This window comes from Embiotoca jacksoni, unplaced genomic scaffold (assembly GCF_022577435.1).
Source record: "Embiotoca jacksoni isolate LCO1_2020_lvr unplaced genomic scaffold, fEmbJac1.0.p SCAF_10, whole genome shotgun sequence".
NCBI classification, from domain to species: domain Eukaryota; kingdom Metazoa; phylum Chordata; class Actinopteri; family Embiotocidae; genus Embiotoca; species Embiotoca jacksoni.
In genome coordinates, this window is record NW_027185230.1 from 11886308 (window position 1) to 11902603 (window position 16296).

A 16296-nucleotide genomic window follows, 5' to 3' on the forward strand; every position below is an offset into this window, starting at 1 on the left:
ACCATCTGCCTCCGCAAAAGGTCCCGTCCTGACGTCACCCGGCCTCCATAACCACCCGTGCACGACCCGCCAACCTGGTCCACATCCCTCCAAACACACAGCCGTGTTTCCAGCTCTTCAGAGGACATTAAATCGAGGACATGCATTTCCCGGAGAATTAAACCAAGCCGTCACACTAAAATCGAATGATTTACCTTATGGGAGCTTATATTATGTCCTCAAGAGGACGCTAAGTCCCGCAGCGTGACTGTGAGAAGAGCTTATTACTTACAGTAAAATAAAAAATGTCCTGACGGTTCTGAGGGAGTTCAATTTGCTATAAATGATTTTCTGTATCTTATAAACTGCTAATGTGTCTGAAGTGTAGAGAAACACACACTGATCCCGACTCCTGACTTCAACAGATTGTTTTCCAGCTCTGTAAAACCTTCAATAATTTTTTTTTTTAAAAAACATGACTTCTTTGTCTAAAAATAGCACACCATTTAAAACAGTCCCTGCATAATGGACGTACCACAAATCAAAATTTGTTCCGTCTAATGTAAAGCAATTTACCTCACCAACAACAACATATTAAAGAAACCCTCCCAAGTATTGGCCTTTCAGTCTGGGGGCTTTGCGTGACACCGGCACAAAGGAATGGCTGTAATAGCTCGCTCTGCGTCGGGGGACCTGTAAAAAGCCGGTCGGGGAGCAGCTTTTATTCCAGATGGATTATTTCTTCGGCAAACGACTGTTTGAAGACGGCCTGGAGGGACAGATGCCTTTTTACCTCCCGCAATCTTTAGTGCCGCTTCTGTGAGGCTTTCGGATGCAAAAGTCAGGGATGAGCAAAACCGACCGTGACGACGAACGACAGCCATAAATCAGAAAGAAAAGGTGGAGGGAGCGCCTTAGGATGCAAAACGGGCAGTATAGCCAGTATATGCACGAGTACAGGCGATGCGTCGCAAGTCGGATGCACTCTTCCTCAGGCAGCTCGAGGTTGATGCCGACACGTCTCTGCAGGGAACCGGCAGGAAACGATGGAAGTGCGTCACACAGTAAAAACCGTGTCGGCTGAGCAATTATTATAATATTACAAAATGTTAATGGGTCGCTTACATTTTTTTTTAATGAGCGTGAAAGCTGCTGGCTTCCAGCCACGGACAGATCGTGGGAATACTGGCTCAGACTTGTTACAACGTCCCCGGACACAGAGAATGAAAGACGCCCCAAAACAACCGCGAACAGCGCCGAGGTTTGGAGAGAGAGAGAGAGAGAGAGAGAGAAACAGGCAACGTTGGGAAGAGAGCCGGGATCCAAACTGGGGACTTCCCGTGCAGCCCATGAGGTGTGCGTCCTAACAACTCCGCAAAGATTTGAATCTTTGTCGTCATTCGCCCCCTTTTTCACTGCCGGTACCGGCTCGAATTGCTTTTGGTACCTTTGTGGAAGACCACTCCCTCATGTGACGTCATTACTATAGCAGCCTTCAACGCGACAAGCACACCAACGGGATGGAGCTACTGTTTGTGATTGTTCGTATGTTGCTGACAAATTTATTTTCAGAGGAGGCTAAAGGCAGCGAGACAAACGAACGACTGCTGAAAGGTTGCAGGTTGCCATTAAAGCTCGTCCAAATGTGGTCACTTCTGGCGACGGATGAAATGCCGAATTTGAGGCTTCAGATTGGCAGTTCATAAACCAACGGGTGATGTCCCAGTTGGTTGCTGCTTGTGCACCACCTGGAGCTCGTGACAATCTGATCCAGAATATTTGAGTGGACAGCAGGACTTTTGGTAATTATTACGCACATCACCTTTTGACTGTGTGAAATCACGCTGGATTTAGTCTCTCAATCACGAGTCGTATATACGTTTGTTTTGTATATATGGCTCTGTTGGTAGGTGTACCTGTGGGAATGTGCAAATTTCAAGTATCTCCGTTCATTTTTACATATTTTACTACAAAATCAAGATTTGCGTTGTTGAATTAATAATCACTGAACAAGAAGTTGCTCTGAAATCATGGCAGGAAGTGAAGTTTGAGTTGCTGCTTTTCCAGCCGCAGGTTGTTGCGACACGGAAACCAACGAGGAGGTTGAGGGATTATGGGATTAATCACAGCTGGTGTGAAGAATCTGAATAAAAATGTCACGATTCTGTTGTATATGCTGAAAGACATCTTTATTTACCGGCCAATAGGTTATTTTTTTAATCCCATGTGGTTTATGGAACTTATTATCCTTGAATGAAAGAAATTCGTTTTTATATGGACTTTGGAGATTAGTAGCCTTTAACAAATTTCCTCCGGTGCCCCTTCAGATACAATATTGCACCAGAACGCCAACAGAGGTTAATAACATCCGCCTGCTCACAGCATCCATCAAAAGGTCGTTCGCTCTGCTGCCTCCCTTCAATGGCCAGCTCCATTATTTATTAATAATTAGCTTCCACTTTGTTGTTGTTCCAGTTCACGAGCATCGATATAAACAATACGTGTCTCCGTTTCTTTAGGTTGAAACAAAAAAGAAATAACACTTTTCTCCTAAATGCGTGTATACAATACCACACATTTTGTTTATCTTGAAAGGAAAGCTCGGTGTAGATCCTTTCTGCCGTTAGCTGTTAGCTGAGACCTCGGCCTGCAGGTCGAAACACAACAAACATACCTACAGAGTCTTTGTCGCGTTGTTAAAAATACCATTTTTGTTTGTATATTAATAATCCCCCCACGAATTAACTTTAAATACAACTAAATCATTTTTTACTGTGTGAATATCTGGTCTTAGTACGCTTCAAAGGAATCGTTTGTTATCGTTCCATCCTACTGGGCGTAGACCTCGGGTTAATTTGAACCAATCAGCAGGGCCCACGTCCACTAAAGTGTTTTTTTCCACAGCACAACGTAATTTTATTGTTTTTAATGAACACTTGCAGAGTGACAAGGCGCTTAACGTTTATTCTGCACTAAGATCTGAATGTTCATCTTTTTTTTCCGGTCACCGAGAGTTGAAAAATGTTAACGTTTTGCTTGTCACTGTCTCCGGCCGTCCAATCACAGTGAAGGAGGGGCGGGACAAACTCGGTTAACCACCGACACTGGTCGCTGATTGGTCCGTCCTTCAGAGTGGCTGAGCGAACGTTAATACGAGCCAAGTTCCCAGATTGTATTCACCGCTAAGAAAACTGAAGCTGTGAGCGACAGTCGCCGTTTTTGGATGTGGATCATTAATGCAGTCGGGGAAATGTCCGTTCAAGGCAGCTAATTTCTTTATTTGTTTTGAGTCAGATTGAAAGTAAACATTTTACATGAGCCCTGTAAAAATCCAGTTATTACGAAAGCTGCAGGGAGGTCGAGCTTTTTTCCCCCCGATTTACTCTGTTTAGTGCGACTCCTCGTTTCCCTGAATCTTAAAAGTTAAAGTTAGCCTGATCCATTCATGGAAGCACAGCAGAAGGAAATAAAGCTGAATGATCCTTTAAAATGCAGTTTAAACAGAGATGAATAAAATCATCTTGAGAGGTTCACCACTGATTTCCATGACTGGTGGTTGGGTCTATTTGCTTGGATTGGGGCACAGATGGACGATAAGGCATCTTTCTGTTGTCTGGCTACAAGAAAACTACACAACAATTCACAGCTCAGTACAGATAGCAGGAAGATTTTCCTTCGGTCTGAGCAGTTACGGAAAGCTGCCACATGCTTTACAACTGTGTACGCCAATTATTAGGACTTTCGGTTCTGTTTTTTTCTTTGTTCTGTTTATTCCCTTAACAATGCACTATCAGCTACTATCAGAGAGCCGCTGCCGCTCTCATCATTACATGCTGCATGCACACAACTTCAGTGTGGGTATTCATTAAAAATGGCAGCTGTTTGGCAGCGCAGGCTCCGTGCTAAAACGCACCAGCTGACAAAATTTGCACGACATCCTTCTTCAACTGGTGCCAATTATCCCGTGAAACTACCTGCTGCAGAGATTCTTTTCCATCTGTTCACTAGTTGGCGTTTCAGTTTGGTTTTTTTTCTTTGTTGAGCACCAAGGCATTTTTCTGGCATTTTGTACGAGTTTTGTCACAGATGACCCTGCGCTTTGTTGAGGTCGATAAGTTTTGCATTTGAACTCCATAACAGAGTAGGAGTGTGAGTTTGTTCTTTTGCTTGTTTGGAATGATTTCCCACCATCATGCTGAGCTTTTCTGGTCTATAAACAAAGTGAATACCAAAATGAAAAACGAGCAAATGTTCACACAGATCAATACGGCCAACTGCAATCATGTGTCACTTTTTACTTTATAATTGAAAAAAATGAAAAAAACAAACACGACCAAGGTTGACTGTCAACCTATGATTTTTTATCAAATAAGCAGAAAATAATGCATTTTTCAGAGAGTGTAGTCTGCAGTGCATGAATAAACATTTCTGATAGGTATTTGGGGCAGTGTCTATGAGTTCACATACAAAAGAAACACTGTGTGTTTATGGCATTCATGTTGGCCATTGATTATTTCAACATGTACATGAAAGTTGAGTCAAGTTCTGAGTCAGGAGGGAAAATCCTAAATCAAAACAAATAAGTTCCAAACAAAGTCCAACACATCCCAAGTCAAGTTCCACTTCAAGACAAACAAGTTCCAAGTCAAAATCAATCATTTGCAAGTAAAGACCAACCAGCCCACTTCATGTCAAGCCCCAACACAAGACTAATAAAACCCAATTCACAACCAACGAGTCCTAATTCAAGAGAAGGGTCAATCAAGTTCTGAGTCAAGTTCTGAGGCAAGTTCAGAAAAGTCCCAAACCAAGTCCGACGAATCCCAAGACAAGTCCAAAGTCGAGACCAACAAGCTTCAACTCCAGATGACCGAGATCCAAGTCAAGAGGGGAAACTCCAAAGTCACAACCATCAAGTCCTAAATCAAGATAAAGCCCAGTCAAGTCAATACAGGAAAGTCCCAATCCATTTCCAACAAATCCCACAAACAAGTCCAAAATCAAGACCAACAAGTCAAAGGTAAAGACCAACCAGTCCATAACATGTTGAGGTCCAGCTCAAGACTAATAAGACCCAAATCTGTGGAAAGTCACAACCAACAAGTCATAATTCCAGACCAAGCTCAGTCAAGTCCTGGGTCAATATAAGAAAATCCCAAACCAAGTCTAACAAGCCCATGTCAGGTAGAGTCACAAGTTAAGTCCCACAACACCCAAGACAAGACACGCAACTCTCATGCCACTGCGATATGTCGCAAGTCAAAGACTACCAAGTCCACATCATCTTAAATGCCAACACAAAGCTAATCACAGGTCAAGAGAGGTAAGTACATGTAAAGTAGAGTCCCAAGTCAAGGCTCACAGGTCCAAAGTCGATACGGGTAAGTCCCAAGTCAAGACCAACAAGTCCAAATCAGCCCAAACTCAAGACGAGTAAGTCAAGAGAAGAAAAAGTTGTAAGTGAAGAACGACAAGTCCTGACTCAATAAGATCAGGCTCAGGATATTCGGACAGCAAACATTCGTGGGATCAATTATTGTCCCGATGATTGATGAGGTTTGTTGGCAAAAAGAAAAATCACCTGACTTATTCTTGGAAATTGTGATAACATACAGTCATTAGAGGTCAGCCACACTTCCATCTCAGTGATCACATCCTCAGGCTTTCTCCTCATCGTCTCCTTGGTTACCATGACAGCAGCATCTCAAGAGACTCTGAGAGAGTGCTAAAATAGGAGGCCAATTAGTCAGTCAGATGCTGATACAGTAGTTGTTTGTCATCCACTTCCCTAAGAACAAAGTGTTGCGATGCTGCCTCCAGATAACTGATGCGACGCGTCACCCAGAGTGACTCCACGCAGCTATTCATCACCCGGGGGGGGGGGGGGGGGAGCACCGAGCCTTTCTGCTCCCCAACAACTGGGTCTATATGGGAGTCACCGGTTAAAGCAACAAAATGACGGTTTAGCTCTTCGATACTCTTTGTTCATCAATCCTCACACTAATCTCTGACCTACATTGAGCCAATTCTGCTTCCGCCTGTTCCCGAGCAGCTGGTCCAGAAATCAATCCTTCAGGCAATCCATTCTGAATAACGAATCACTTAAAGGCATCTCGAAAGGAGAAGAGGAGCAAAGAGATGAGAAAATAGAAAGCAGGCTTTTCAGATTCAGGGTGTGAAATGTGAAAAAAATACTTCAATCGCAGGTGAACCACATGTGAAATATGATCAGAGTCTCGCAGTTATGGTGCCGAATAATGGACAGAAAGATTATGATGTCACACCAAAAGTTGACTTTTAACCTTTTCTTTAGACCGGCATTACGTCATCCTGAGCCAACTCTCATCACTATGATCCTTTCTGGGGGAAAACAACCCTGCTCAGACGTGATGCTGAACCAAAAGAAAGTTGAGACTTTTCCCAAAATTCTGACTTCAAACTAATCGGTTTAAATCAATAACTGCGTATTTATTTTAGCTAAATATAAAGTAAAACGCACTGATCGCTTCCCTGACAGAAGGACTTCATGGCTTCGTACCACACGAAGTTAAGACAACGGGACGCTACGGGTTCTAATGGAGCTCGGCCAGTTAGCACAGTGCTAACGTTAGCTGGCATACTCTTGGTTGAGCAGCCCCTAAATAAAATATTTCAGTGGTAATTTGCTCACCTGGAGTCTCAGTCAGGTAAAAGTAGATGTCTGTAGGACACCTCTGGACACCGATAGGCGTTATTTGATTGTACTGATCAAATTCAACTTTTCGATCTATGTAGCATGTTTTACAGCAGGCAGAGTGGACATATATTTACCTGACAGAGTGTCTTTGGGTCATTTATAAACCTATTTAACCCCGGACGTTTTCTAATAGTTTGCTTTTGTTCCGATATCTTCACTTGTTTTCCCCCCAAAAAGGGGCGGGGACCTGCTGCAAGGTAACATTGCTGGGTTTGTGCCGGGAACTTGTTTTGTAACTTGCATACGTGCGAATGTTGTTTTCTGAGGTCACAGTGACCTTTTGACCACCAAAACGTTGTCAATGCATCGTTGAGCCAAAGCGAACATTTGTGCCGAATCTTCTGAAATTTCCACAAGACGTTCCTGAGATATCGTGCTGCCGTAACATGTTGCCGTTTCCGGACGAAACCTCCGGAAGAAAGAACCGGATGTAGACATGGAAAAAGATCAAGAGGTGAAAAACGTGTTCTTTTCTTTTTATCATCCCCCTCCTTTACTTTCACACACATCCGCATTGTCTGCCAGCAGCTACGTGCACACAGAGACAAACTGAATGTTATCACCATTAAAGAAAATGTCATTGCCAAACAATGGCAGCCTTTGGTGTCTGGGTGAAGAGCGCTAAGTGCTTTAAACTGTTGCGCAGACTGCCGTGACGTGCTTCCACAATCATGAGTGACTCACCGTCGCTTTCACGTCACCTGCAGTCACAATAACAAAGCTCCGCTCTCGCTTTCTGAGCACGAGCCCCCCTATGTCCTCACAGAAAATTGAAATACGGAGATCAAAAACGCAGAACAAATGGTCCCAAAAGGATCGTTTTTTGGTTTTTTTTTTGATAGCGTCAGATGATTCGAAAAGGTCCATCTCTGATAATGTCAGAGCTGTTGAAGGTAAAAGAGTCTGGTGTGAGATAATAATGAGCCCGAGAGTGGAGGATGATGGGAATCTTTATGGTTCTTATGGACTGTATAGACAGATACTTATGACCCAAACAGACGCCATTAACTACCCTGTTTGTTTTAAGCTCTGTTATAACAATTGGGCCTTCACGGCTCTAAAGTCATTTTTGCCGTTTTGCCTCCATTACAAAATATGAACACTACACTTTTGGTTTTGCCTTCATTTTTCATGAGCTGAAGTAAAATATCTCAGAGTTCTTTCATGCAAACAAAAGGTCTTATTTCTTAGCTTTTTTTTTTACTTGTTAAAATGTGTTTGTGAGCATTTCATCTTTGCTAAGATGCACAGGTGTGCCTGGGACGAGTCACAAAAAAAAAAAAAAAGACCACTCTAAAATGTGCAGTTCTTTCTCAACACAAATGCCAGAAATAAGACAAGTATTAGAAAACGAATGTGCACAAGAGCTGTTGCCAGTGAATTAAAATGTTCATTTTCCGACAATAAAACCGTCTCCAAAAAAAATTGGTTCTGAGAATTTAACAGAACATCCAACCGGTCTCAGGACCTGAGACCACGCGGAACCAGTCCAACCCGGGACTATTAAATCCATTAAATCACTGCAGAAAAACAATCGGATCCAACGAGACGACATGACTAAAAGAGCTCCGGTCAAATCTCAAATGATGGAAAACCACATTGAAAATATGACATTTCTGTTTGTTTTGTTTCTTCAAGGCTGGATTTCACAAGACTTCACAAAATTGGTCTCGGGGGGGGCATCAGACACTGAGGGGCCCTCAGAGTTGTAAGTCCATCCATCTTCACTGAAAATGTATTTTTTTTATATAAAATGTGGGACGTAGTTGTAAATAAAGTTTATTTTAATTCAAATTACTACAAACTATGATAAGGATTATTTTAACACTTGTGTTTGTCGCTGTTTCTTCAAAAAGCCGTCTTCTATTTCACTTTGGCGCATTTTCATTTCTGAACACAAACTTTTCCACCTCTGTCTGTATTATACAGATATTTTGTCTTCTTTCGCAAGTGCCCAGCACGTAAAGTTTGGATCGCACATCTCTCAGACAAGGAGCCAATCCGAGGGGTTTAAATAAATGCATAAAAAACAAAAACAAAAAAACCCAATAGAAAACAAATAATGTGAACTCACCATGTTAAACTCCCGGGTACGTCGTACCTGCCTTCTTCCGATTTCCTGCATGTGGATTACAAAAAAAAAAAAAAAAAAACTCAACCAGAGCTGAGTGACTGAATGAAACGCAAACCTTCCTCTCGTTTGTTTATTTGTTTGTTTGTTTGCTTAACGCTGCGAGCGTGGAGTGTTTATTTGTGTTGAATCTCCAAAGCTGACATCATCATCCTAATTGAAGCAACGGAGCGATCAGCCGACACGCCTGCTTTCAATCAGCTGCCGTTCCTGTTTATCAGCTTTCAAGTGTGGCGGGGCGTGTCCGTCCTCTGCTGGAGTAACTTCAGTCAGACGCGTGCCGAACGTCAGCGGAGCTCCTCGTTTGAACTGCCGCGGGGGAATTTCATGGGCTCGGCTGTCTTTTTAAGTGAATTCCCCTTTCCTACTGTTAAAAAGAAAATAGCTTCTCCGTGCTGTTCGTTTCTCTCTCTACTCTCCCGTAACCCAAATGAGTCGAGGCGGACTTTCTCCACCTCCGAGTCTGCTTCTGTCGATAAGTTGTTTTTTTTTTCCTTCCTGGTTAAGTTTTTCCCTCCCAGCTGCCGCCAATAATGTGAGAAGGGCCGCTGAGACGAACCGAGCAGCACACCACAACCGGGAGTCCTTGTAAAACCACGACAGCGAACCAGGCACGCACGTTGACTCATCCGTCCGGGGGAGGGGGGGGAGGATTTTAAGGGTTTTATTTCCTTCAAAAATATTTGTTAATTTCTACATCAAATCATTTTCTGGGAGACGGGGTTCACTATTTCATTATAAAAGAAAAGCTGAAGACTCGATTGGTAATTGAATGAATGAAGCTTAAAGACCGCCAGATAATTCCCGCGTGCTTATCTTTTACGAGAAAGAGGCTCTTGAGTGTCATCCCGGCGTTCGTTCCTTGATTAGTATTGCGCAGCTGTTCGCAGCCCGCTATTAGAAAAAGCACAATTTCCTCAACCGCTTTCAGTCTTTTAATGACGTTCCTGAGCGATGAAAGCGCGACACGCTCTTCGACTTTCAAACGAGACGCTTTTTACTCTTTTACTCTCTGAAGGCAATAATTTGGTCACTGACCGGAGGAAAGGCCGTTCCGTCTTTTGAACACAGAAAAACTGGAGTCTCTGAAAAGCCAATTTGAGCCGAAGCCCGGAGAGTAATGATGGACAATAATGAGGCAGCCCCCGCGAGGCCTGGTGTTTCCCATCGAATTGCATGGGCTGTCGTGCGTTCGGCTCACCGGCGACTATCCAGAAATACTTTTCCCGGGGAAGGGCATCGAGTTACTGCTGTGAAATGTAAAATTGAAAAGGGACCAAACATTTACTGCTCAATCATTTTACTGTCCGGCTGGAAGAAGAAGAAGAAGAAGAAGAAGAAGAAACAAAAGGAGCAAGAGGACAGTGCGGGTTGTGTGTTTTTTACCATCACCACGGTTACAGTAAACCAGCTCTTAACGGACGACAGAACAGACACGTCGACGAAATCGTCACAAGAGCAAAAGAAGGTAAAACAATTCTGACCGGCTGGTCCGTTTTTTTTTTTTTTCTTTTAAGACGTCGAGAGGCGTTCGAGATCACGCTTAAGCGGTCGTCGATTGCGATCCACGACATGAAACGCAACCATCGGCTGTCGTGTCCGATGTTCGTTTACCTTTACGACTTCCAACTTCTTTCTGGTGGTGCGAAGGGAGGCCAAGTTCAGGACACTGGGATGTTTTATCCTTTATCAGATATTTATTGAAGCCAAGAGAAAGCCTAAATAAGAGAGAGGTTTCAAGAGTAAATGAGTTTATTTTGTTTGATGCGGTGTGCTCTTTAAGGAAAGGCGTAAGAAATTCAGGATAGGTCAAAAAGTTAAGAATGTTCCTGTTGAACGCGGCACACTGAACGTGGAGGAAGCAACGACCTCCACGAGGAAGTATTCCCAAGTGTCGTCTCTGGATCGACGTCGGCGCCTGAGTTCCGCGTGTTTGGTTTTTTTTGTGACCGTGAACATTTGTGATTTCTCCGCGGACATGAAACTGGATCAGAGAGACGTCAGATTTTGGGGTCAAAACTCTGGAAGTCGTCAACAGACGTCCTCGAAATGCTTCAGATAACCTCGATGACTTGCAGTAACGTCATTTCCCCCGCGCACATAACCGCTGCACATAAAAAAAAAAAACGGTGCTATTGATTTCTTATCTGGCCAAAAACTCAGCGAATTGATGAGTACACACTTTTTCGATTATCACGGTCAGACGGCACGCAGGCACTTTATTTTCTGTTGACTGTTTCAGCAAACAGTCCTGACCCTGATGTTTCCGAAGAGAGAGAGGAACGTTCTCTAACAGCCACCGAGGGAGAAACTGAACCTGACAGATGCTCGAGAACACACACACACACACACACACGCGCGAGTGATCGCGCACACAAACACACTCACAAAGCCCCGAAACTGAGCTCTCGCCGATAAGCAGGTCGGTTTACAATTACTGCGAATGCACTTGGTCTCCATGGCAACAGCTTCTTCTTTTTTTTTTTTTTTTCCCCTCCCGACAGGTCCCAACTTTGATGCCGCGATGATCTTGGCTGCCTCGGTGCAGCAGCTAACGAGACTGCGGTTTAAGTTTTTCTCTGTGTGTGTGTGTGTGTGTGTGTGTGTGTGTGTGTGTGTGCGTGCGTGCGTGTGTGTGTGTAGCCGCACAGTGGGGGATTGGAAGGTGAGATAAATGAAGAAAATGTGGGTTCACTGTCGGTAACAACTCGTCGCCGTTCTCCCCTCCCACCTCCTCCCGTCGTCTCTCTCCTCTGCGGGAAGAGCAGCGAGCCGACGCAGAGCTAACGAGATGACGCGAGATACGTTTGTTGGGCTGGAACGAGCGCGAAGAACTAAATATAAATCCGGACCGCGGGCAGAACGAGCCCCGGGTTTAATTACCCCGTCGACGCGATTTAATTCATTTGTTGGTTTAGAGTAGAGGAAAGAATAAAGTGACGACTGCCGCATTCGTTAATTTATCCATTATCGTGTTTATGTATTTCCCTTTTTTTTTTTTTCTCCTCCCTTATGAATCTATAAAAAAAAAACATCTAGGCCTGGCTTCAGACGGAGGCACGTGTGTCTGTTTATGTAACAGAATACATTTCACATTTCACTAGTAAATTTAAAAAGGCTCATTTTAATTTGATTCACCGATGTCATCGTCACGATTCCTGACATCACGGACGGCGTTAACTGCGGCACCTGACGTTGACTCGCTTTTAGTCAAATTTTGACCAAAATGTTTTGCACATTTTCCTCAGGGACCTTTTAGTCACGTCATCCACAGCCGTCGACGTCGAAATATATACTCGTTTACATTTATGTTAAATTTTCCTCTGCCGCATTTTAGTTGAGTTTTTCAAAGTTAGCCTGACCTACAGAGACACGACGGACACATTCGTGGGAACACAGAAGGCTGGTAACAAGACAAATAGACTTTCATTATTTTGTCCTTTTATGAAGTCGTTGTTTCATCTTTATATATTGTGTTATTTAATTTTTTTTTTCTTGTTTGAAGACACGTATTTGCTGCTCAAGGGCTTCAACTGATTTTTTTTTTTTTCCTGGCTTGATCAAGCTCGTCAATGTTCAAAAAGAAGCACATGTACTGTTTGTGCCTGAAGACGATCTTATCGACGAAGACGCTACAAAACAGTTATCAATAAAATATTGCAGAAGCACAGAAAGGAGCGTCGGAAGTGGAAAGAAAACGGATCTGAAAAATCTCCGGTTGGTTATTTCTCACGATCCAGTGATGCATCTTTTACAGTAAGCTGCTGTGTGGATTTTCTCGTCCATTGACAACTGATTATAGGAGAGTAAATTGATCTTGAATTATCTCGTATAGGGGAAAGAACTCATTACACGGTTGAAAAGCTGCATCCACAAATTTACCGACGCAAAGGCCACGTTTCTTTGTGAGGTTTGGTCAGCGATACTGAAACCAATTAAAAAGAGAACTCCGATGTTTAAAGGAACGTCACGAAGAGCCGGCAGGAGAATAATCCGTACGACCCTCATTACACCTTCCGGTCCGAAATCAAAAGTTAACGCTGCGCATTAACCTGACGCATTTAGTTAAGTTAATGAAGGTTAGCGACGGTTCCGTCAGGAAGATTAGGTCGTGCTCATTTTATTTATTCACATCTTCTTTCTCTTCCCCCGCTCCCAACTCATCACCTCATTCTTCCCTCACTTAAACAATCCATGTTTTTGGTGTCAAATTTGTTTTACTTTCTCTGCTGCCGTCATTTCAGTCTCAGTTTGATGCCGCCTCCAGGCCAAAGAGGCTTCACGTTCAAGTTCAAAGTTCTTGTTGTGCATAAACAAAACGCGCAGCTGTAAGCTCGGCAAGGAAGTATTCCCAGCGTCGTCTCCTGATCGACATCAGCACCTGAGTTTCACACATTTTTTTGTGACCACTGTTACGTTAACGTTTGTGATTTCACCGTGGACCTGAAACCGGAGCAGAGGAACATCGAGATTTTGGGGTCAAACTTCTGGAAATGGTCAACAGAGACTTTTGAAACGCTTCAGAAAGTCTGCGGCGATGAAGCGACGAGCCGGGCGAGGTGTTCTGAGAGACGTTCGACGTTTCAAGAGGAGGCGGAGCTTCACCGTCCAAGACCGAAGAAGACGCGTCGGATCAGGAGACACCGGGTGGGTTTTCTTTGAAGTCGGCCGTGGTTGTGTCACCGTGAATTCATCCCCCCCAGGGTCAGACTGTCAACACCGAGTTCCACTGGGACCTTCTGAGGTTCTGTTCTGGTTCGGACTTCTTTTCTGCTTCGTAGTCTTCAGGTCAGTCTGGGTTTTGTGTCTCCTGTTTGATTTTGAAATGACTCACCTCTTGTTTCTCTTCCTGTCCTTTCGTATGATTGTTGGCCCCGCCCCCTGATTAGTTTCACCTGTCCCTCGTTGTCCTTCCCTCCCTGCTGTATTTAGTCTGTGTGCTCTTCTTCTTCCCTCTTTGTCAGTTTGTTTCAGTTATCCGTGTCTTTTGAAACCCAGGGAACACAAACCACCTGAACTGTGGTCGCCGTGGCAACAGGGTTCCTCCAACATGACAACACACCCCGCTTGCGCGCGCGTTGAAAACCGGCGACTTTCTCAACGACACAATCTACAGGCTCTCGCCTCAACCGACGGGCACACAGAGAGGGACGGTGTTACGCTGAAATCTGTGGCCGACACTGAACCGGAACCATCGCCCTCCTCGTGCCTGAACCAAAACAACAACGCTGGTCAAAGAATCTGGGTCACAGGTTTTGGGTGAGATACTTTCAGAGTCGGTAAAAACTTCATGGATTGTTTTGACAGTCCGATGCAGCAGCCCCCATTAGGTTTTGTCCCCGTATTCCCGATGGCCAGTCCACCACCGGCTTCAGGTCCGCAGGCTATAAACTGAACCGTGTTGGAGAGCAGAGAGTTGAGCTCTACGGCAGAGACTTAAGGCAGCCCGGCTGATATTTGGAGCAGACTCTCTGCTTATTTGCCCCGCAGCCCTTTACACTGGAAGATGTAATATTAATTTAGGGCTGACGAGCTTTAGTAAGAAATGTTTTTTTTGTTGTTTTTTTTAACTGCAGTGGACTCAGCAGATTTCTGCAGGCGCTGCAGAAGTCCTGTGGATGACTTAGAGGCCTGATATCAAAAGCCACGTATGCGTGTGAGTGCGCGTGCGCGTGTGTGTGTGTGTGTGGAACTGCAGCTGTTCAGGAGGAACTTTGTGAAGACTGGAGTCCAAGTGGAGTTAAAAACTTTCAGAAAATCCTTGAAGCAAGACGAGGGGAGAGAGAGAAAAAAAAGAAGAAAATAGACAGAACGTGGAAAAAACACTCCTTCAGTATTTGCTGCAATTCCTTCGTAGCCAAGGGCACTTCTCTGAGCTCAAACTGAATCTAAGATGAAGGCTCACCAGGGTGCTTTCCAGAGCCGTATGCAATTCAAATTTCTGTGTGTGTGTGTGTGTGTGTGTGTGTGTGTGTGTATGTGGAGTTTTTACTCAGGTGTTCCTCCTTGCCGGTATACCACTGCAGGGTTATTATACAGCAGACCCGCGGATCAGGCGCTGTCTCCTCACAGAGTCATGGGTCTTCCTCGCTCCAGCTGGGTTATTACATAAGCAGACATCCAGCTGTACGGTGGTACCGCGAGCTGCAGTGTAAATAATGAGCTTCCAGAGAAAGTGTGCATAAAGTATGCTTCCTCGGCACCACCCTGATCCCCGCAGTCTCAACTTAAGTGGCGGTAATGACCTCGAATCAATTCTCCCAACGTTCATCCTATTTTTACAATAACCCGCCGCCGAGGCTCCAGGCGATGAAGTGATGAAGTGGAGGGAGTTAACGAGGGATATTTATTCATTTACACTCCGAGAAGGATCAAAGAGACAAAAAGCAAAACAGAGCAGTGGCATGAAAAAAATAACTTAGACTGACAAATATTAATGGGGGTTTATTTGTTTTTTCATTCGGTGACAAAAGATGCGTTTTAATACCAGAAGAGAATCCGCTGGTAACAAAGACCTCGTTCAGATTGTTTTTTCATCATGTTCGGATCGTATCCGGGTTAAATCTTTTGAAGTCTGGACGGTAAAAATTGGGATCCAAAATCACATTCGGAGGTTTGAAATGTGATTCCAGTCGGATTTCTTGCGTCATTCGCAGTCTGACGCACGACGATGACGTCCTTTTCAGAGAGACACGTGCACTAGAAAACATGACGGCGACGAATTTCTGAGGACGTGAACAGCCGACGCTCCAAAACGGACACAGGAAACGTTTTTAAAAGCAGGTATATCTCCAGTCTAAGAGTTTTTATCAACGAAAATAAGGCCGAACATAAAAAGGATGAGGTCGATTTTTAGGTGCTGTCACATCTGCCTTGTTTGGACTGAACCAAAATGTCAAAACCTCCCCATCCAAAAGGACTGCTCCGACCAAAAGAGCTGGTCTCGGTTTGGTTTGTTCGCAGAAGTGAAAACACTTTCTGAATGGTTTTGGACTTTTCAGACCAATTACAGGAAATTGAGGCAAAGTATCATCAGCAATTCAACAGTAGAAGAAGAGGAGAGGAGACAAAGGATTAAACTGTAATTTGGTTTGAAGAAATCCAAAACTCAGCTTGGAAAATCCATAAAAATGCAGAAACTCGCACGTTATCTTTCTGAAAGGAAAATAAGTATCGCTCGACCTGCAAAGCTCTTTAATGCGCTTGGAAAATGGTAACGTGAAAACAAAACGAACCGAATCAAATGTATAAAAATGTGACACGAACATGAAGCTTTCAGAACGCGTTTGAAAACGCCCGATGACTGCAGCTAACGCGGACGTTTCATCTGTAAGACTAAATCTAAAAAAAAATGAAATTCACAGGATGTGACGTGGACGCTGAAGCTTCACAGCTGGAGTTTGGAAACCTACCGGAACGAAGTCCAACTTTTCAAAAATGTCCCCGGCGG

At 44.0% G+C, this 16296-nt stretch overlaps 1 protein-coding gene across 1 annotated transcript in view; it reads right to left on the reverse strand.

The window, feature by feature from the left end:
• The window catches only part of npy8ar (neuropeptide Y receptor Y8a), a 53237-nt gene extending 44381 nt beyond the window's left edge, over positions 1 to 8856 (reverse strand). Inside the window, exon 1 of the mRNA XM_069166960.1 lies at positions 8790 to 8856. The gene's annotated coding sequence lies outside the window, so the exon portion shown is untranslated. The remainder of the gene's footprint in view (positions 1 to 8789) is intronic.
• Positions 8857 to 16296: the final 7440 nt, after the last annotated feature.